At 40.9% G+C, this 22,584-nt stretch overlaps 1 non-coding gene across 2 annotated transcripts; it reads right to left on the bottom strand.

Moving 5' to 3' along the window:
* Positions 1–1,389: 1,389 nt before the first annotated feature.
* LOC106585295 (uncharacterized) lies at positions 1,390–20,489 on the bottom strand. 2 transcript variants are annotated; one of them, XR_014382519.1, is made up of 8 exons: positions 20,014–20,489; positions 19,247–19,716; positions 17,185–17,317; positions 12,446–12,580; positions 9,930–10,930; positions 7,176–7,305; positions 2,102–2,221; positions 1,390–1,888 (listed from the first exon to the last, which is right to left on the bottom strand). It is a non-coding gene; the product is annotated as an uncharacterized LOC106585295 (transcript). The 2 variants fall into 2 exon arrangements; XR_014382518.1 differs by lacking the exon at positions 20,014–20,489 and having other exon boundaries at positions 19,247–19,907.
* Between the last annotated feature and the right edge of the window lie 2,095 nt (positions 20,490–22,584).

Below are 22,584 nucleotides of genomic sequence, written 5' to 3'. Positions count from 1 at the left end.
CTGTGACAACGAAAAGGCAGCAGGTAGTCCTACATGCAGTACGTTTTAGCAGGGAAGTTTGGTACGGTGGCCTGATTTGTAACTATGAAATCAATTTGTCAAACAGATAGTGAACCGAAAAGTGTACGTTTGATTCTAAAGGGACGATTAATATAACAATTATTTGGTTAGTGTGTAGGGGCAGATTTATATAATTAATTCTTCAATTTCATTAACTATTTACTTTATTCTGATCAGTGGAACAATTATCATTCTTAACAATGGGCTAAAATATAGGGTAATTACGGTTATTCCACTTTGTGTCCTTAACTTGAAAACAGTCTATAGACAAGTAGAATGCAATCTATGATTTGGTTACCCAATGCCATCAACCATAAATATTATCTCCTGTGCAGAACCTTGGCGTAGTGGTAACACTCCCCGGTACGTGTCGCATGCAACTTTGCACCTGAGAACAGGGATTAATCTCTGTTTCCCACTGTTTCTAGCATTTGCCTGTCTCCCCAACTTAATTTGTCTAAATAAAGTGTCAAACCACCTAAAAAATTTAAAAAATATTAGCCTTCTTTAAATTTCATCCCCTAAAAATCTCAAAGTAACAATGTCAAATTGAGTGTTCATTTAATGTTCAAAATACCCTGAATACACCTGACCAGTGTCATATGCTTAAGCCATGTGAAAATATGTAGAATTGCAGGAAATTAGCTTTAAAACAGTACAATTGTACATATAGGGGTTGTGTCAGGGGGCAAAGAAATTCACATAACAAATCTCACTCCAAGCTTTTTTCAAAAGTTGGCAACCCTGTTTAAGCCAGGGGTGGGATCATGTCAATGTGCCTTTGATTGGATAGTAGCAGGAGCTATGTTTATGACAGTTTGCGATGGAACACATGAAAAAATATGCATGTACTTTCAGAATTGATTGGCAAATTACTCATAGGTGGGCTGCGAGCAACTGGTAGCTCGCGATCTACCTGTTGGAGACTCCTGGTCGACAAACATTTCAACAAACATACTTCCTACTAATGCTGAGATTGTATCAGGGTTTGTTTAATACTCATGGTTTCATTTGTTTTCTTAAGTATTACTGTACTTTTTCTGATTGTAGTGACAAGGTAGGTAAATGATGATCATCATCTGACACAATATTAACATTTCAAGCCTTTAGGTAAGAAGTGAAAATCCCACACTGTTTACTTCAACATGATCAATTCATGACAAACTAAAACTAAGAAAAATAACAAATGAGTGTGTGAATGTCAATTACCTTACTGTTAAAGGTAGAAGGGTGCCACCTCTTGAGCAATTTTAGAAATGCAATTGGCTAAAAAAATAATGCACCTTAAGGGAATCTTGTAATGTGAGACAATGAAATAACAGAGACTGGTAATATTCAAGGGTTTTAATCTAGAAGTACAAAGACTCAATATAAATATATTAAATTGTTGTCAGGGATCATTGTACCCTCAGCAGAAGAATTCCGTACTACTCTAGTTGTGAATCATTATTTACAGTTGAGGTCAAAGATTTGGGGAAAAGTTGGAAGGTATTTGGAATTCCCTCCTATACCGAACAGCAGCAAATCAAGTCCTTCTGCCACATTTATCATCTTAAGGCTTAAAATCTTAAAAACCACAATAGAGGGTGATGTTGGACAGATGCATTGCATTCCCATTCTAGTAACTGGTACTTAAAGGTGCTGATGTTTGGGAATCATCAGTCAAGGCTTCTTGGACTCAATGATCCTCAGACATCGCTTGTTGAGGCGAATAGGAGTCCCTCTTTTTGAGTCTTTACTTGTGCTCTGAGCAATAAGTCTTCCTCTTTCCTCCATGCTTTTAAGGACTTGAATTAGGTCAGTGGCTTGGGAAAATCCAGCAGTACAGCTACAGCAAGAGAACAAAGAAAAATATATAAATACTTGAACCGACAGGCACATGCACAGTTTCACTAAGGATTATTGTTATTAGATTGACAGTAGGTAAGACACTGACACATTGCATGTAATGTAACAATGAACAATTAGCCTTGTGAAGAGATCCATTGAAAAAGTTGTGGCTCATTGCAAATCTATCATCCTTTGAATTTGAGCCACCAACCTTTTCCCTCCATGACAGTCTTTCACACTTGGCATGTTGAAGCAGGATAGAGATACAAAGTCCTGCAGGAGCGATTGGAGAATTGTGGTCTTCTCCAAGTGTCTGATCTGATCAGCCAGCCTGAAATGTGATGGAGAAAGATAGAGGGACAGAGGAGACCAGTGCTCCAGGGAGACAGCCAGTGGATGAGGAGAAAAGGTTAAGAGAAAGACAAACACTATCAGAAAGGCAATATGTGGTAACATGTTTGCGTCCATCTTGCGTAGTTATCTAACCCAGCAGGCCCTAACCCTCTAACCCTTAGTTATTTAAGGCAGCTGCAAGATACTTTAACACAGTCCATTTTAGTGACAAAGTGCTCAGGATACATTGTACCAGTGGAGGCTCCTCAGAGGAGGAAGGGGAGGACCATCCTCCTCAGTGAATTCCATAAAAACAGAAATAGTGAAACATACAAAAAAAGTTATCCTTTTCAGATAAAACTATACTAAATATATTCATGTCACCAAATAATTGATTAAAACACACTGTTTTGCAATGAAGGTCTACAGTAGCCTCAACAGCCCTCTGTAGGGTAGCACCATGGTGGAGCCGGAGGACAGCTAGCTCCCGTCCTCCTCTAGGTACATTGTAGGGCTGTCCCCTACAGCAAAAAAATCTTGGTGACCAAAAGTCGTCTGTTCTTTCGACCACTCGATTGGTTGACTTTTTTTTTTTTAAACATGTATTTTTCCATATATAGACCCACCCTGTGTTTTAATAAAATCAACTATATGCTTGTCTGATGCTGTTTGATGAAATAAGACACAAATGACTCAAGAGGGAGCAGAGATTAAGATCATCAGAAAATAAAAAGCTGACCAGACCAACCTCCTCCCGCTCCTACTGGCTTTCGCAGGTTCTGCCATTTACTCTCCTGAAGTTGCCGGTAATAGGCTACACTAAGAGTCTGCAACTATTTTCATGTGGAATGCAAATTTGTCTTACAATTTCTACCGATCAGCGTGCCAGTTATGGTTTTCATATGAACATTTGTGTTACAGTTTCATTTAATTGATAAATAACGTCTTTGCATCTCAAATTCATTGGGATGTGATTAATCAAAAATTCTATCCAACTCTAAATGAAAATTATACAAACCTACATAAAGCCAACAAATAAAAACAAAATCTCCCATAAATCACATTGGCTATGCATGGCCTGTCTGCAACGAACTTTAAACATTGTATCAACGATCAACTTGGGTCCAGCCCGAAGCTCACACTAGCAGACTTGTAACACAAAATATTCTGGGCCCCCAGAGTTTCCCACACCAGTAAGCTCGGGACAGACTCGTCAGGTAGACTTACAGTGCCTTGCGAAAGTATTCGGCCCCCTTGAACTTTTCGACCTTTTGCCACATTTCAGGCTTCAAATATATAGATATAAAACTGTAATTTTTTGTGAAGAATCAACAACAAGTGGGACACAATTATGAAGTGGAACGAAATTTATTGGATATTTCAAACTTTTTTAACAATTAAAAAACTGAAAAATTGGCCGTGCTAAATTATTCAGCCCCCTTAAGTTAATACTTTGTAGCGCCACCTTTTGCTGCGATTACAGCTGTAAGTCGCTTGGGGTATGTCTCTATCAGTTTTGCACATCGAGAGACTGACATTTTTGCCCATTCCTCCTTGCAAAACAGCTCGAGCTCAGTGAGGTTGGATGGTGAGCGTTTGTGAACAGCAGTTTTCAGTTCTTTCCACAGATTCTCGATTGGATTCAGGTCTGGACTTTGACTTGGCCATTCTAACACCTGGATATGTTTATTTGTGAACCATTCCATTGTAGATTTTGCTTTATGTTTTGGATCATTGTCTTGTTGGAAGACAAATCTCCGTCCCAGTCTCAGGTCTTTTGCAGACTCCATCAGGCTTTCTTCCAGAATGGTCCTGTATTTGGCTCCATCCATCTTCCCATCAATTTAAACCATCTTCCCTGCACCTGCTGAAGAAAAGCAGGCCCAAACCATGATGCTGCCACCACCATGTTTGACAGTGGGGATGATGTGTTCAGGTTGATGAGCTGTGTTGCTTTTACGCCAAACATAACGTTTTGCATTGTTGCCAAAAAGTTCGATTTTGGTTTCATCTGACCAGAGCACCTTCTTCCACATGTTTGGTGTGTCTCCCAGGTGGCTAGTTGCAAACTTTAAACGACACTTTATATGGATATCTTTAAGAAATGTCTTTCTTCTTGCCACTCTTCCATAAAGGCCAGATTTGTGCAGTATACGACTGATTGTTGTCCTATGGACAGAGTCTCCCACCTCAGCTGTAGATCTCTGCAGTTCATCCAGAGTGATCATGGGCCTCTTGGCTGCATCTCTGATCAGTCATCTCCTTGTATGAGCTGAAAGTTGAGGGACGGCCGGGTCTTCGTAGATTTGCAGTGGTCTGATACTCCTTCCATTTCAATATTATCGCTTGCACAGTGCTCCTTGGGATGTTTAAAGCTTGGGAAATCTTTTTGTATCCAAATCCGGCTTTAAACTTCTCCACAACAGTATCTCGGACCTGCCTGGTGTGTTCCTTGTTCTTCATGATGCTCTCTGCGCTTTAAACGGACCTCTGAGACTATCACAGAGCAGGTGCATTTATACGGAGACTTTACACACAGGTGGATTCTATTTATCATCATTAGTCATTTAGGTCAACGTTGGATCATTCAGAGATCCTCACTGAACTTCTGGAGAGAGTTTGCTGCACTGAAAGTAAAGGGGCTGAATAATTTTGCACACCCAATTTTTCAGTTTTTTATTTGTTAAAAAAGTTAGAAATATCCAATAAATTTCGTTCCACTTCATGATTGTGTCCCACTTGTTGTTGATTCTTCACAAAAAATTACAGTTTTATATCTTTATGTTTGAAGCCTGAAATGTGGCAAAAGGTCGAAAAGTTCAAGGGGGCCGAATACTTTCGCAAGGCACTGTATTTTAGGACTGTTTCCACTGGATCAGAGCATAACATTTTTCCCTTTCACACTGGTTATCGAAAGGGATATTTTTCAAATACTTTGAGGAACTATTGTCATTTTCAATGTGTATGTAATACCCGACTTTGTTTGCTTGCTGTTTGAGGTGAAGAAAACATTACTTTGAGAACCTCCACAGCTCATTAGAGGTGGTGTGTTAAGCCAATCAGAAATACTATTAGATCCCCAAATCAGTACATTTATATGCCTACATTTGCATGCAGGCCAAGTAGCCTATAGGTCTACTTCTATGCATAATCAGTGTGCTTCCTTACTCAACATTGACAGCAGCGCTCCAAACAAAAGACAATGACTAAATTGACAAAACTTGTAAATGGAATGGAACTTGTTTCTCACAAGTGTAGCATAGGTTGTGTGCTCTACAAACAATGTGTCCACTCTGACAATGAGAACGGTAAAAGACTGGAATAATAATATATTGAATGCATTAACAGAAATTAACATATGCAAACAAACATTGTAGATTAGAAATGATAGGAATTAACGGTAAATGTAGGCTACTACTGGTGATATGTCATGGGGAATTGATAGACAATAAAAATCAAGCCAAACAATTCATGCAATGAAGTTATGAAACAATGATTTTGCGCATTCTGGAGAGCGAAGAACATTGTGCATTTTAGCCACTCTGACCTTCTAAAACTGTGCCATCCCCCGGCATCCGCAATGGATTAGTTCACTGAATCAGACTCGTGTGCCATAAAAAAATAAATACATATTTGCTACTGCTCAAAATAGAATAATATTGGTCGACCAACAGCCTACCGACCAAACAATCGACCAGTCCACTACATTGACTTCAATACAAAACCTAGGAGGCTCATGGTTCTCACCACCTTCCATAGACTTACACAGTAATTATGACAACGTTCTCCAACCAATCAGAGCTCTTGCAGCATGAACTGACATGTTGTCCACCCAATCAAAGGATCAGAGAATGAATCTAGTACTGAAAGCATAAACTACAGATAGCTAGCGCTGCAGTACATAAAGTTGTGAGTAGTAGTTGACTCAAAGAGAGAAAGACAATAGTTGAAAAGTTTTGAAGGAAAAGCAAGAGAGAGAGCTAGCTTTATTTCATTGTATTTTTATTCACCTTCACTTAGCTAGTGAATACAACTTGCTAGTTTAGCCTATTCAAACACCTGGCACAAACAGAGAGGGATGCTATGTTAGCTAGCTGGGTATGGCTATCCAACACTGGAACTCTTCCAAGTCAAGGTAAGTTTTTGGTTTTATAATTTATTGTCACCGTGGCCCACCGGTGTAGCTGCTAAACTGCTTGCTGACTGTACTGTTCTGCATGATTGTAGCGGCTTTACAAACACGTTAGTTATAGTAGCTATGTTGACTTGGTATGACATTAGCTAATATGGTGACAACGATGTAGGCTGTGTGTAGCGGTTATGATATGAAGGTTTGGGTTGGAAAGGTTTTTCCGCCTGGTCACAGACAGCTGATGTGTTGTGCACTGAAGTCCACAAGCGAAGGGAAAAGGTGAGAGGAGGAGAGTGCGTAGATTCGAAAAGGAATTATACAATGAGCAAAATTATCAATCTGTTTGTATGTGGCTGCTATGAAAGTGAACGGTTAGCGTGTGATCAAGGGTGTATTTATTCCGCCCATTCTGTTGAATTTTTTTTTCTTAAAACGGAAGCAAACGGTACGGGGATAAACATACCTGAATTTGTCCAATAGAAACTTTAGTTTGCAACTGTTGGCCTAATGATTACACCCTAGATCTGCTAGATGCAGGTAAGAGTGTGCCAGGCAGTATTTAATGTGTCACCTTGACTCAAATGCTTCTCTCGCCCTGTGCACCTACATTGAAAACTTTCATTCATAGGCTAGGTTGTAGCAACCTCATGATAGGTATAGTTAAAATGTTTGTATCATGTAGTAGCCTAAACCTATCGATGTTACATTGAGCTGGGTGAATGGGATATGAATGACAGTCATCCAATATGCTGTAATAGAAATAAGGCCATGCTCATAAAAATAAGCGTCACTGCATTGTACTGTACGGATACTTTCTCACCTGTGGGTGCAATCACAATGGTACACAGTCTTTGATCCCATGTTGTGGAGATCATATCTCTTCTCTGAAGGGGGAATTTTGTATTTACATTCATCCAAATGCTTGAGGGTGCCACAAAGAAGCATATTATCTGTAACACAGAACAAACAGAACATACTGAAGCTAGCTGAGTCATGACATGCAGTAAGTTAGTGTCCTTTGTAATTATTGGGACAGTGAGGCATTTTTCTTCTTTTGACTACATCAAGCTTGTGACTCTACAAATGTGTTGGATGCATTTTCTGTTTGTTATGTTTCAGATAATCTTTTGCCCAAGAGAAATGAATGGTAAATAATGCATTGTGTCATTTTGGAGTCACTTTTATTGTAAGTAAGAATAGAATGTTTTCCCAACACTTCTACATTAATGTGGATGCTATCATGATTACAGATAATCCTAAATTAAATTGTGAATAATGATGAGTGAGAAAATTAGACCCACAAATATCATACCCACCCCCCTTTAAAAAAATGCTACCCTCCCCCGTTATTGTAACAGTGAGAGGTTGGAATGTCTTGGGGGTATGATACAGCGAGGGGAAAAAGTATTTGATCCCCTGCTGATTTTGTACGTTTGCCCACTGACAAAGAAATGATCAGTCTATAATTTTAATGGTAGGTTTATTTGAACAGTTAGAGACAGAATAACAAAACAATCCAGAAAAACGCATGTGAAAAATGTTATAAATTGATTTGCATTTTAATGAGGGAAATAAATATTTGACCCCTCTGCAAAACATGACTTAGTACTGGCAAAACCCTTGTTGGCAATCACAGAGGTCAGACGTTTCTTGTAGTTGGCCACCAGGTTTGCACACATCTCAGGAGGGATTTTGTCCCACTCCTCTTTGCAGATCTTCTCCAAGTCATTAAGGTTTCGAGGCTGACGTTTGACAACTCGAACCTTCAGCTCCCTCCACAGATTTTCTATGGGATTAAGGTCTGGAGACTAGCTAGGCCACTCCAAGACCTTAATGTGCTTCTTCTTGAGCCACTCCTTTGTTGCCTTGGCCGTGTGTTTTGGGTCATTGTCATGCTGGAATACCCATCCACGACCCATTTTCAATGCCCTGGCTGAGGGAAGGAGGTTCTCACCCAAGATTTGACGGTACATGGCCCCGTCCATCATTCCTTTGATGCGGTGAAGTTGTCCTGTCCCCTTAGCAGAAAAACACCCCCAAAGCATAATGTTTCCACCTCCATGTTTGACGGTGGGGATGGTATTCTTGGGGTCATAGGCAGCATTCCTCCTCCTCCAAACACGGCGAGTTGAGGCCAAAGAGCTCCATTTTGGTCTCATCTGACCGCAACACTTTCACCAGTTGTCCTCGAATCATTCAGATGTTCATTGGCAAACTTCAGATGGGCATGTATATGTGCTTTCTTGAGCAGGGGGACCTTGCGGGCGCTGCAGGATTTCAGTCCTTCACGGCGTAGTGTGTTACCAATTGTTTTCTTGGTGACTATGGTCCCAGCTGCCTTGAGATCATTGACAAGATCCTCCCGTGTAGTTCTGGGCTGATTCCTCACCGTTCTCATGATCATTGCAACTCCACGAGGTGAGATCTTGCATGGAGCCCCAGGCCGAGGGAGATTGACAGTTCGTTTGTGTTTCTTCCATTTGCGAATAATCGCACCAACTGTTGTCACCTCACCAAGCTGCTTGGCGATGGTCTTGTAGCCCATTCCAGCCTTGTGTAGGTCTATAATCTTGTCCCTGACATCCTTGGGGAGCTCTTTGGTCTTGGCCATGGTGGAGAGTTTAGAATCTGATTGATTGATTGCTTCTGTGGACAGGTGTCTTTTATATAGGTAACAAGCTGAGATTAGGAGCACTCCCTTTAAGAGTGTGCTCCTAATCTCAGCTCATTACCTGTATAAAAGACACCTGGGAGCCAGAAATCTTTCTGATTGAGAGGGGGTCAAATACTTATTTCCCTCATTAAAATGCAAATCATTTTATAACATTTTTGACATGCGTTTTTATGGATTTTTTTGTTGTTATTCTGTCTCTCACTGTTCAAATAAACCTACCATTAAAATTAGACTGATCATTTCTTTGTCAGTGGGCAAACGTACAAAATCAGCAGGGGATCAAATACTTTTTCCCCCTCACTGTATTTGTGCGTCCGTAACTCACTCAACATTATTCATGATTCATTCAGGATTCATTCAGGATTATCTTTAATTATGGTAGCATCCAAATGACTGTTGAAGTGTTTAGAAACATATACTATTCTTATTTACAATAAAAGTGACTCCAAAATGACACTACATTTTCCCATAAATTTCTATTGGGCACAAAACAATCTGAAACATAACCAAAACAAACAGAAAATGCATCCAACACATTTGTAGAGTCACAAGCTTGATGTAGTCATTGTGTGCTATGAATATGGGACCAAATTCTAAACTTTTGAATACTTTAATACACATAAGTAAATTTGTCCCAATACTTTTGGTCCCCTAAAATGGGTTAACTATTATCTGCACTTTAACCTCATAGTCATTGTATCATTTCTAATCCAAAGTGCTGGAGTACTGAGCCAAAATAAAAATAAATGCTTCACTGTCCCAATAATTATGGAGGGCACTGTATATCTAGAATGGCATCATCAAGCTTTTCCTAAAAAGTCAAATTAAAGCTTGGGGCAGTTGCAGGCTGGCCAGTTACCAGACTGATAGTGGGCTCATGGAGAAACACAAAACTACTACCTGTTGTCATAGATGGTGCACTCTCAGTAGGGGTTTGTATTAGAGGTGTGGTCCTTAGCTTTGAGGAGGCGGTCCTCTTAGTAATTGTGTTCTTCCAAAGGGTAGATGAAGTCATCACAGTTGCAGATGTTGTTCTCTTATTTGAGGGCATTGTTCTATGAGTTTGAGATATTCTCCTCTGGGTTGGAGATGCAGTCTTGTTTGCTGAGGATATGGTCGTTGGTGTTGTAGTTATCTGTTCCAAACAGGCTTTGCCTCGTTCCCCCCTCCAGCGGCGAGGCTGAAAGGCATCTCCTCTTGGAGGCCCACAACGATGAAGTTTCCTAAGAACCTTTGGGAGTTTGGGACTTTTGGGTATAAGAGTTGTGGTTGTTAAAGTTGTTGTCTGTGGATGAGGTGAAGGCTTTGGTGTTGATGTAGCCCTCTGCATTGTTGTGGATGATGTCCTCTGTCGTGACCGTGTTTTTTTATTTGGTGTAGCTTGATTTTGATGCGAGATCATTTTTTCAGTTCTTGATCCAGTCTTTTGTGTATCAGTTTTTTTCATTTTTACCTGAGATGTGGTTGTAATCATTTTCGAAGCAGTTCTCTGAGTTGTGGGTGTGGTTTTCTGTTTTTGTGATGCACTCCTCGATATCAGGGATGCAGTTGTCTGTATTAAGGGCGTGCTGGTCTGTGTTTGACTTGTGGTTGTTTGAGTTGTGAATGTTTTCTTGCCCCTGCTGCATCCTTTCCCTTTCCTGTGCTTGAGCTGGAAGGTGTCTCCTCTGGGAGGACCTCTTGGAACACAGTCCCGTGAGGGGTCAAATAGCTTGGAACGGTTCCCTTTGGGGATTAACCTGGTTGGGCTAGACAAGGGTTTCACTGTAACCAGGTTTTCCCCGGTGCCTGCTGACGTTTCGGGGTCACTGCTGCCACCATGTTTACTTGTCATGCGGTTGATGGTGTAATCTTTGGGATTTTTGAAGACTGCATATGGGGCCACCTTGGCCACCTTGCACCTGCACAGAGCAAAAATGTACTTATTAGACAGGCCAAACATGCCAAGAGAGAATCCTTTCATAAACTCATAGGCAGTGTTGGGGTCGTTACTCAAAATAATTAATGTATTACCTATTACTCGTTACGTCCATCAACAGTAACATATTACTTTACTTATCACTCCCTGGGAAAAGTAATCACTTACACCCCAAAATATTGTGCGCCCTCACTCAATGTAAACCTTATGTTACTTAGGCCTATACACTAACACAAGTAACCTAATAATGACAGACACAAAATCCACTACATACCAAGCTACAAGCTTGTTCACCTCTCCCTGGGCTAAAGCCTGTCATTTTGAACGATTAAAATCAAGCCTTGGTTGTTTGGAGGAGGTAGGCCTACATAGTCCTCTTCAGCAGCAATCGGGCCTCAGGGGTTTTCCGCTATGAGTTTTGTCTTGGCGTGTTGCTTTTGCAGGTGCTTCAAGAGATTGGAAGTTGTGTTTCTAGCAGTGAAGTGTTTTTTCATGCCTGGGTACAGTTTATGTTTTAAGGTTATATTCTTCTAATTTTGTCCTCACACCAAATCAAAGTTTAGTTTATTTGCACAAATAGAAAGACAGTTTTTTTTTTTACTATTACAAACTGTGCGGGAGGGGGAAAAAAAAGGCCACAAGTAATGGGAGTACTTCCACACTGAAACTCAACGTTTTAACGTTCATCGCCCTCACTAAAGCAGTTTGTAGTAGTGCGTTCGTAAACAGGAACTTGGTGAGAGGACGTCAGACTAGGAAGAAAACAATACTGGGACGGGGGGATTTTTAAATATTACGCCAACAGAGAGGGACTAATAATCACAAATATTTATTTGGATCCATAACTGTAATGGGAAGGGTAACAAAAGTAACAACAACCTATCTTTGATCAGTAACTGTAGTATTATTACTTCAAATTGGAACAGTATTTTATTATATTACTTGTTAGCTCAAAATAATAGTATTATTGTAACGCTTTACTTTGGAACACGTTACCCACAACACTGGCCATAAGTCTCTGTATTTTTCACAACATTTCCCTAATTTTGTGTACGTTAGCTTACTGGTTGTATTATTTGTAATTTCAGAGTCACTGTATATTTCATATCGGGGGAAAAAAAACATACAGTAATGAATTATCTAATACAACCTAAACAAGTTTCACTGCGTATTTTAAATACAGGGAATTACTTTTAATTTTCAATGTTTTGCTGGGATGGACCAGGGAAATGTGGTGTCTGGAGGAAGAGTGAGGGGGCTGGATATCAGGCAAGTTATCACAAGCATCTCAGTTAAAACTGGAGAGTTTCTGCTGCAGTTTCAATTGCCCATCATATGATCCTTATTACATTTTTTGGGTGAAACAATAGCATGTCCCATATTACTATCCTTATCACAGTTATTACAGTATTATAGAACAAAGTCCATGTACTGTAAAGACTTGATCAGGACAATATCACGTACATACACAAAATTATTTCTGACAGACAGTACTCACATTCCCCACCAGTTAAGCTCAGTGCATTGACTCCTGGGAGTGAACTCAAAGCAGGGCATCTTGAGGAGGTTGAAGAAGCTGAAGCCCACCATATTGGAGATGGTATCATTTACACGCTGGAGGCACTGGCGAAACCTGATGACAACAGAAAGAAGGGTAGGTAATGCCAAGACCGTGGCATTAAAGGGAAATTTCTAAAATGTTGAACTTCATATTCATCATCTCCAGCCCCACCCCAACATATGTGAAAATGGTGTGTTTCTATGTGTCGTAGTAAAAAAAAAAAAAGAGGAATATAAGCGTTTCCAATGACCATCAACCAATTAGTAGGCAATGCATAATTGCTTAAAATTACATGATACACACCGATGATGTCATTGTAAACACTTATCTTCCACTACAAAACATAGAAACGCGCTATTTGAACATATGTTGACGTTGGGGTGCTGCTCGAAATAATGAATATGAAGTTTAACATTCTAGAAATGTCCCTTTAAGTCGTCAGTTGTCCTAAGCTTACCAGTGCTGTTTTAAGCTTAAACATCAAATCAGGGATCTCTCACCCAAGGAATAGTTCAAATAGGTTGGCAAACTTGGCATGTTGTCAGCGAGCGCAAATCACACTGTGTTGTATAACACTTATTATTATTGAATAGTTGATGTTTCCCATCATTTCTTTAATGTCAATGTGTCCAACAGAGCCACATATCGCTGTTGCTTGGTATTCACAGGGAGAAGTGACAAGTCAAAACATGACATGATTTTACAGGAAGATTTAAATTGCTTACGAGGAAACATGAAGTGACGTGCTATACATCCAATTATGTAACTACTTGGTGCTTATACATCGGTTTAGGGCCGGGTAGGGCCTGTTGATTCATAACTAGAGCACAGGCAGGGCTCGGGTATCACTAAATTAATCACTAACATTTTGAAGCCGAGCCATGGACGTGCTCTGCTTTAGAGCCCTTCACAGGCATGCATTTTAAGCCTGAGCCCTACCAATGACCGCGACGTTCAGGCCTGATTGCTTCTGATAAATTTAAGGCCCTGCCTGAAGCGCGAAATCAGAAATAACTTCCTCCATTAGCTTCGGTAGGAGAGCTGTAGTGACAGAGTGGAGCAGCTAATGGATTTACTAACGAAATAATTTATTTCTGATTTCGGGCATGGCTGGGCCCTAAATTTGGCATAAGCAAATCGGGCCTGGGTACGGTACGGTAGGGCCTGAATGTCACGGGCATGGGTATGGCTTAAAATTCATGTCTGTGCAGGGCTCTAGTGCTTACTGTGGAATGAATACTGTGTATGACCTTGTCAGTTAAACCTGGGAGGAGAACGAGACTACATTGTCTGTCTGGCACTCATGCATAAAGGAAATTAATCAGAGTATAAGCGTACTACACAAACATCTGTCTTGTGTTCTGTGGCAACTCAGAGCTAGGAGTTGACACCTCACTTAGATCTCCAAAGTGCCTGATTAGGAGTCCTGAAAGAGATGGGCAATTATTGCTCACCCTAAAAAGGTTCTAAGTAGAACCTTCTAGATTTCTTCGGTTTGTTCCCATAGGGGAACCCTTTTTGGTGCTAGTTACAACCCTTAGCAGAGGGTTTTACTTAGAACCTTCTATGTAGGGTTCTTCATAGAACCTCCTGTAAATGGTTCTACCTAGAACCGTCAATGAAAGGTTCTACAAAGAATGCTTTTATCTTTGATGGTTTCTTCCTAGAACCCTATATGAATGGTTCCACCAACCTTATTATCCTTTAAAATTGTACTTTTTATGACAATACATTACATAAATCATAAGGTCTTTCTTTGAGGGCCTAGTTACACCCTAACAGGAAACACCTGGTTTACAGGCCAAATCAAATTTTATTTGTCACATGCGCCGAACAGGTACCTTATCGTGAAATGCTTACTTAAAAGCCCTTAACCAACAATGCAGTTCAAGAAATGGAGTTAAAGAAAATATTTATTTAAAAAACTTTATTTTAAAATAAAAGTAAAAAATAAAATAACACAATAAGATTACATAACAATAACGAGCCTATATACAGGGGGTACCGGGACTGAGTCAATGTGCGTACAGGTTAGTGGAGGTAATTTGTACTTGTAGGTAGGGGTAAAGTGACTATGCATAGATAATAAACAGCGAGTAGCAGCAGGGGGGGGGGGGGTCAAGGTAAATAGTCCGGGTGGCCATTTGATTAATTGTTCAGCAGTTTTATGGTTTGGGGGTAGAAGCTCTTAAGGAGCCTTTTGGACCTAGACTTGGCGTGCCGGGACTGCTTGCTGTGCGGAAGCAGAGAGAACAGTCTATGACTTGGATGACTGGAGTCTTTGAACACCGCCTAGTATATAGGTCCTGGATGGCAGGAAGCTTGGCCCCAGTGATGTACTGGGCCGTACGCACTACCCTCTGTAGTGCCTTGCAGTTGGATGCCAAGCAGTTCCCATACCAGGCGGTGATGCAATTGGTCAGGATGCTCTCCATGGTGCAGCTGTATAACCTTTTGAGGATCTGGGGACCCATGCCAAATATTTTCAGTCTCCTGAGGGTGTCTTGGTGTGTTTGGACCATGATAGTTTGTTGGTGATGTGGACACCAAGGAACTTGACGCTCTCGACCCGCTCCACTACAGCCCCGTCAATGTTAATGGGGGGCCTATTCGGCCCTCCTTTTCCTGTAGTCCACGATCATCTCCTTTGTCTTGCTCGCATTGAGGGAGAGGCTGTTATCCTGGCACCACACTGCCAGGTCTCTGACCTCCTCCCTATAGGTTGTCGGTGATCAAGCCTACCACTGTTGTGTCGTCAGCGAACATAATGGTGTTGGAGTCGTGCTTGGCCACGCAGTCGTGGGTGAACAGGGAGTACAGGAGTGGACTAAGCATGCACCCCTGAGGGGCTCCGGTGTTGAGGATCAGCATAGTAGATGTGTTGTTGCCTACCCTTACCACCTGGGGGCGGCCCGTCAGGAAGTCCAGGATCCAGTTGCAGAGGAAGGTGTTTAGTCCCATAGTCCTTAGCTTAATGATGAGCTTTGTGGGCACTATGGTGTTGAACGCTGAGCTGTAGTCAATGAACAGCATTCTCACATAGGTGTTCCTTTTGTCTCGGAGGGAAAGGGCACTGTGGAGTGCGATTGAGATTGCGTCATCTGTGGATCTGTTGGGGCGGTATGTGAATTGGAGTGGGTCTAGAGTTTCCGGGATGATGGTGTTGATGTGAGCCATGACCAGCCTTTCAAAGCACTTCATGACTACCGACGTGAGTGCTACGGGGCGGTAGTCATTTAGGCAGGTTACCTTTACATTCTTGGGCACAGGGACTATGGTGGTCTACTTGAAACGTAGGTATTACAGACTGTCAGGGAGAGGTTGAAAATGTCAGTGAAGACACTTGCCAGTTGGTCCGTGCATGCTCTGAGTACACGCCCTGATAATGCATCTGGCCCCGCGGCCTTGTGAATGTTGACCTGTTTAAAAGGACTTGCTCACATCGGCTACAGAAAGCGTGATCACACAGTCCTCCGGAACAGCTGATGCTCTCATGCATGCTTCAGCGTTGCTTACCTCGAAGCGACCATAAAAGGCATTTAGCTCGTCTGGTGGGCTCGCTTCACTGGGTAGCTCGCGGCTGGGTTTCCCTTTGTAGTCCGTAATAGTTTGCAAGCCGTGCCACATCCGACGAGTGTCAGAGCCGGTGTAGTAAGATTCAATCTTAGTCCTGTATTGACGCTTTGCCTGTTTGATGGTTCATCTGAGGGCATAGCGGGGTTTCTTATAAGCGTCTGGATTAGTGTTTCGCTTCTTGAAAGCGGCAGTTCTAGCTTTTAGCTCGGTGCGGATGTTGCCTGTAATCCATGGCTTCTGGTTGGGATATGTTCGTACAGTCACTGTGGGGACTACGTCTTTTTTATGGGGAAGTGTGACTTTTTTCATTCACCTTATTTTATTGGTGCATGCATTGTGGTAATCCAAATTGGGGTGCCATTTAACAATGCACTATGCAGAAATCACACCGCCATTTCCTTGTTGCAAAAAACGACTTGCTTTATGTGACAAAAGAAGCAAGCATAGTGTAGAGAATCCTTGTTCCATCTAAATTGTGTACCATCTAAACTGCTGTGAAATATATTTTCCATAACACAAAATATTGTATTTTCAGCTGTTTGAAGCTGGTGTACAAAACCATAAGTAATAGATGCAAAAACAAAAAACAAAACTTCAGAACGGGAAGCATAGAAATATCCCACATAGAACAGATATAGCGCTTCTTAGACTTAATTTCAATTAGAATGACAGATCTATAACTCACATTTCGATTTGAATTTGGTCGGGTTGCCCAAAGAGTTACATATTGCAGCTTTAAGCCTATAGCATATTTACAGTTTTACTGAGTGGAAGAAAAAAAAATATATATTTTATCCTGACTCTCAAGTTAGACTAGAATTTGTACTCTAAAGCACTGAATCAAATGATCTGATATTGTATCATTGGTACAATGGCACACTCTACCCGACATTCCAGAAAAGAAAAACACCTATCAGTTAGCAGATGAGCCATGCACCATACCCCTGAAAAATAAAAGTCAGCATAATAAAAAGTCTGTCTTTATTGAACAGTATTGAGTTATAGTTCTAAGGAGTTCCCCTTCAGGGGACTGGAATGTATGTCTGTGTCATCCCTGGAATGTGATGGATGCTGCCCAGGGGCTACACATTGAGGCTCACCTTTGGTCACAGTCACAGTGTGAGATGGTGAAGAAGTTGGGATTGAAAACACCATAGTTCACTGTGAAGGAGGGGATAGTGTTACTGCAGTGGTCATGCTCACGGCAGCACCTGTCTGCTCGCTCAAACATTCCTACAACAAGAAACAAACAGTGGAGAGACTAAATAAGTCTCTCAGATCATTAAATACACATTTCATGTGTAATGACACATTGCTACTAGAGGCCGACCGATTATGATTTTTCAACGCCGGTATCGGCGTTAAAATCATAACAGTGTTGGAGAAGGAAGTAAAAGCGCAATATGTGCCATGTAAAAAAGCTAACGTTTAAGTTCCTTGCTCAGAACATGAGAACATATGAAAGCTGGTGGTTCAATATTCCCAGTTCTTCAATATCCCAGTTAAGAAGTTTTAGGTTATAGTCATTATAGGAATTATGACGTGTCGACTATTTCTCTCTATACCATTTGTATTTCATATACCTTTGACTATTGGATATTCTTATAGACACTTTAGTATTGCCAGCCTAATCTCGGGAGTTGATAGGCTTGAAGTCATAAACAGTGCTGTGAAGCAAGCATTGCTAAGAGCTGCTGGCAAACGCAGTAAAGTTTGAATGAATGCTTACGAGCCTGCTGCCACCTACCACCGCTCAGTCAGACTGCTCTATCAAATCATAGACTTAATTATAATATAAATAACACAGAAATACGAGCCGTTGGTCATTAATATGGTCAAATCCGGAAACTATCATTTAGAAAATAAAACGTTTATTCTTTCAGTGAAATACGGAACCGTTCCGTATTTTATCAAACGGGCAGCAACCCTGAGTCTAAATATTGCTATAACATTGAAGGTTGTGCAATGTAATGTCATAATTATGTAAAATTAGTTCGCAAAGAGCCAGGCGGCCCAAACTGTTGCATGTACCCTCACTCTGCTTGCACTGAACGCAAGAGAAGTGACACAATTTCCCTAGTTAATATTGCCTGATAATATGAATTTCTTTTAACTAAATATGCAGGTTTAAAAAAATATACTTCTGTATATTGATTTTAAGAAAGGTATTGATGTTTATGGTTAGGTACATTCGTGCAACAATTGCGCTTTTTTTCACGAATGCGCTTTTGTTAAATCATCCCCCGTTTGGCAAAGTAGACTGTGATTCGATGATAAATTAAAAGTCACCGCATTGATTATATGCAAAGCAGGACAAGCTAGTTAACCTAGTAATATCATCAACCATGCGTAGTTAACTAGTGATTATGTGAAGATTGATTGTTTTTATAAGATAAGATGCTAGCTAGCAACTTACCTTGGCTCCTTGCTGCACTCGTGTAACAGGTGGTCAGCCTGCCACGCAGATTCCTTATGGAATGCAATGTAATCGGTGTCCAAAAATGACGATTACCGATTGTTATGAAAACTTGAAATCGGCCCTAATGAATCGGCCATGCCGATTAATCGGTCGACCTCTAATTGCTACAGTGGGTGGTCAGCAGTAGCACCAAGTACTAATGTTATAGATCAATAAGTAAGATGTGATATAGTGCTTGCTGGAACAGAAGTAGGCCTACATTACACACATGGCAACTCCAAGGAGTTGTCCTGATCAAATAGGCTAGAGACAAATAGGGATAAGGAATGATAAAGTGAAGAGTGCATATGTGCAAACTATAAACGAATGAGAGAAAAATAAAGATTAAGGTTAAAGATATGGAATTGAGAATTACGTTACAGGTAAAGCATTCACATTTCTTTCAAGTCTGGGCAAATTCAACTCATAAATCTTTAAGGTTGTGCCCTGTGCCCAATTTGAGGCTAGATCCTTTTTGTTTGTTATTAATTCTGTCCTCTGTGTGTGACTTTGCCATATGTTGTCCAGAAACAGCTATCCTTATGGCTCTTGTTTTCACTATACATTACATTATGAAGCAGCCCAAATATGGTTTAAAAAACAGAAAGCTTTCCCAACTTTGAAACAAATTAGCTGTAGCCTATGTTATAGGCCACTTTGATATAACATGACAGGGTGTGAAGTGTAAATATTATTCTACTCACCTAACTGTTTGTAGTCAATCGCTTTGCTTCCAGTGCCACACCAAAGTGTCCCAGGAAATACCCACGCGCGTTTCCTACGGGATTTTGGACCCGAAATATATTGTTGCTCCAATGGGTCACTTTTCGTCTGTTTGATAAATCCATCGACAGGACTCAGTGGACACAGGTTGTCTGGACTCAACAACGCCCTGATATTGAAGAGGGATAATTCCACGAGGCTCTCCCAGCGCGTTTGGCGGCAAAGATACAGGTAACTGGCAGTGGCTACAGGGTCGTCGTTAATTGAGCATTTTACAAGCTGCTTCTCTGACCATTCGCTCACATATAACGTCAATGTATGAGTCCCGACCATATTTCGGAGGAAGCTTAGGCGCGTGTGTCCAAGTCCAGTGAAACTCGTCCTGTGGCAGAAGTTGGCGTTTTGCGCGTCGGTCCCTGCTGACATCTTCACATCATGTGCACTTTGCAAACTGAGCAATGACAAGCACAGAGCAAATTGCAGTAAACGTTTGTTTATCATATCAAACAGACTAAATTATATTAATACATACATTAAAAAAGTAACAGCCGTCTCAACAGAGCTCGTCAGTTTGTAGTCCTAAAAACCGGAAATTAGTTGCCTCTAGTTCGTTCAGTCCGCCACAGTGAACGCGTCATAATACCCATAAAAACACCGAAATGGTTCCAATGTTTTTTCAGCCATTCATTTTTCACATCGTGAATTGTATAAACACTTCAAATTAAGGGTGTGTTTGGTGTAGGCTTACCTTGGCGTGACGTTTTGTTAACCTCGTAATTCTCTCTCAGACAAGGTGCGTTTTATCAATACATTCGCCACAATTTACTCAAAATGTGAAATGCTAATTAGCAACAAAGAATACTTCAGCAAGACTAATTCCTGCAAGAAGTTCCTACACATAACCTCTAGCCTACACTGTCAACTACTGACCAGCGTGATCAGAGACCTTTGTCCAATCCGTGATGAAATCATCTGCTGTATTGAATATAATTGAATACAGTTTTGTACTTCTAAGGTCCGCTTTCAATGGCTTAGCTAGCCACAGACTACACTTTAACTAGCTACTTAGCAGAGCAGCAGATCAAAACATTATTTTGTATTACCAGTGGTGGAAAAAGTACCCAATTGTCATACTCCAGTAAAACTAAAGATTTTTGGTATCTAAAAACAAATCCCATAGGGATCTGGACTGTAAGATTCATAGTATAACTCTCAGTAACCATGCCCCAGTCTCTATAATGTGGGACATAGAAAGGAATACCTCAGCAAATCGCTGGAGGCTCAACACCTCGTTGGTAGGGGACACTGGCTTCCAAGACTACATCAGGACAGAGGTTATGAAATTCATTGAATTCAATGATACAGCAGAGATTTCTCCTACAACCCTATGGGAGGCATCTAAGGTGATATTGATGGGTAAAATTATTTATTTTTCTAAAACCTTGAACAAGCTGGTGACCAAATGTTTAGAATTTGAGAAGAAAATAGAAGGTCTAGAACAATCACAGATGGCGATAGCTGAAAATCTAACACAGCTAAATGAGGCGAAGAGAGTACTAGTTGGATTGCTGAGAGAGAAAGTAGAAAGAAACTTACGATTTTTAACACAGATACTATGATCATGGGAGTAGAGCCAGTTGACTTCTGGCATCTCCCTGGTCTTCCCTGTGGCTCAGTTGGTAGAGCATGGTCTTTGCAATGCCAGCATGGTGTGTGCAACGCCAGGGTTGTGGGTTCGATTCCCACAGGGGGCCAGTACAAAAAAAAAATGCATGAAATGTATGCATTCATTACTGTAAGTCGCTCTGGATAAGAGCGTCTGCAAAATGACTAAAATGTAAATCTCAACTCAGGAAACAGGCTGGGTTGAAAATTAAAAGCACTAATTAAGATGAACTCTTTCTGTACAAACCAAAATAAATATCTGATGCCTTTGCTAAGTTCTGTAAGATATTGTACTCTAACACAGACATGTGGGGATGTGAACAGAATTGATCCCTATTTGGATTCCATTAATTTACCCAAAATAGATCAAGCTGCCTCAGAAAACATTGATGTTTCCATAACAAGGGAAAAGATTGAGGACACTTAAGAGATTGAATAATAATAAAAGTCCTGGATCAGACAGCTACTCAAATTAGTTTTATAAAACTTGTATTGACCTCATTAGCCCACTGTTGGAGAGGGCCTATTCCCATGCTCTCCAGAAGGGGGAGCTCCCGCTGTGCTGGAAGGAGGTGATTATATCTGTCATCTACAAAGCATTTAAAGATCCACAGAATGTGCCTCATACAGGCCAATTGCACTTCTGTAAAATCTTGACCTCCATATTGGCTAAACGTTTGGAGGCAGTGATTACAACAATAATACATCCAGACCAAATAGGTTTCATTCCTGGTTGTCACCAACCTGACAACATACGTAGATTGCTTAACATTATGTCCCACTCCATTCCCCAACTAGTGCCACGCATGGCATTGGCACTGGATGCTGAAATGGCCTCTTCCGAACATTTGAAAAATGTAATTAAATGGATTCAGTCATTATAGTCTGCCACACAAGGCATAGTCAGAGCTTCTCTCAGTCTATCCAGCTGGAACAAGGATGTAGGCAAGGTTTCCTTCTCTCGCCACTCCTGTTTGCCATAAGCATTGAACTCTTATCTCAAATAACAAGGAACAATGCTGATATCAAAGGAATAAAGTTAAGAGATTAAATATATTTTGATTTGTTTAACACTTTTTTGGTTACTACATGAGTCCATATGTGTTATTTCATAGTTTTGATGTCTTCACTATTATTCTACAATGTAGAAAATAGTAAAAAATCCTTGAATGAGTAGGTGTGTCCAAACTTTTGACTGGTACTGTATACAGTGGCTTGCGAAAGTATTCACCCCCATTGGCATTTTTACTATTTTGTTGCCTTACAAACTGGAATTAAAATTGATTTTGGGGGGGGGTTGTATCATTTGATTTACACAACATGCCTACCACTTTGAAGATGCAAAATATGTTTTATTGGGAAACAAAGAAGAAATAAGACAAAAAAAACTGAACTTGAGCGTGCATAACTATTCACCCACCCCCCGCCGTCCGTCCGTCCGTCCTAGTCTCAAATCTCTGGAAGATTGAAGCAGGTTTCCCTCAAGGATTTCCCTGTATTTAGCGCCATCCATCATTCCTTAAATTCTGACCAGTTTCCCAGTCCCTGCCAATGAGAAACATCCCCACAGCATGATGCTGCCACCACCATGCTTCACTGTGGGGATGGTGTTCTCGGGGTGATGAGAGGTGTTGGGTTTGCGCCAGACATAGCA

Source organism: Salmo salar, chromosome 24, assembly GCF_965601325.2.
Source record: "Salmo salar chromosome 24, fSalSal1, whole genome shotgun sequence".
NCBI lineage: Eukaryota > Metazoa > Chordata > Actinopteri > Salmoniformes > Salmonidae > Salmo > Salmo salar.
This window is presented reverse-complemented; position numbering and strand designations above follow the sequence as displayed.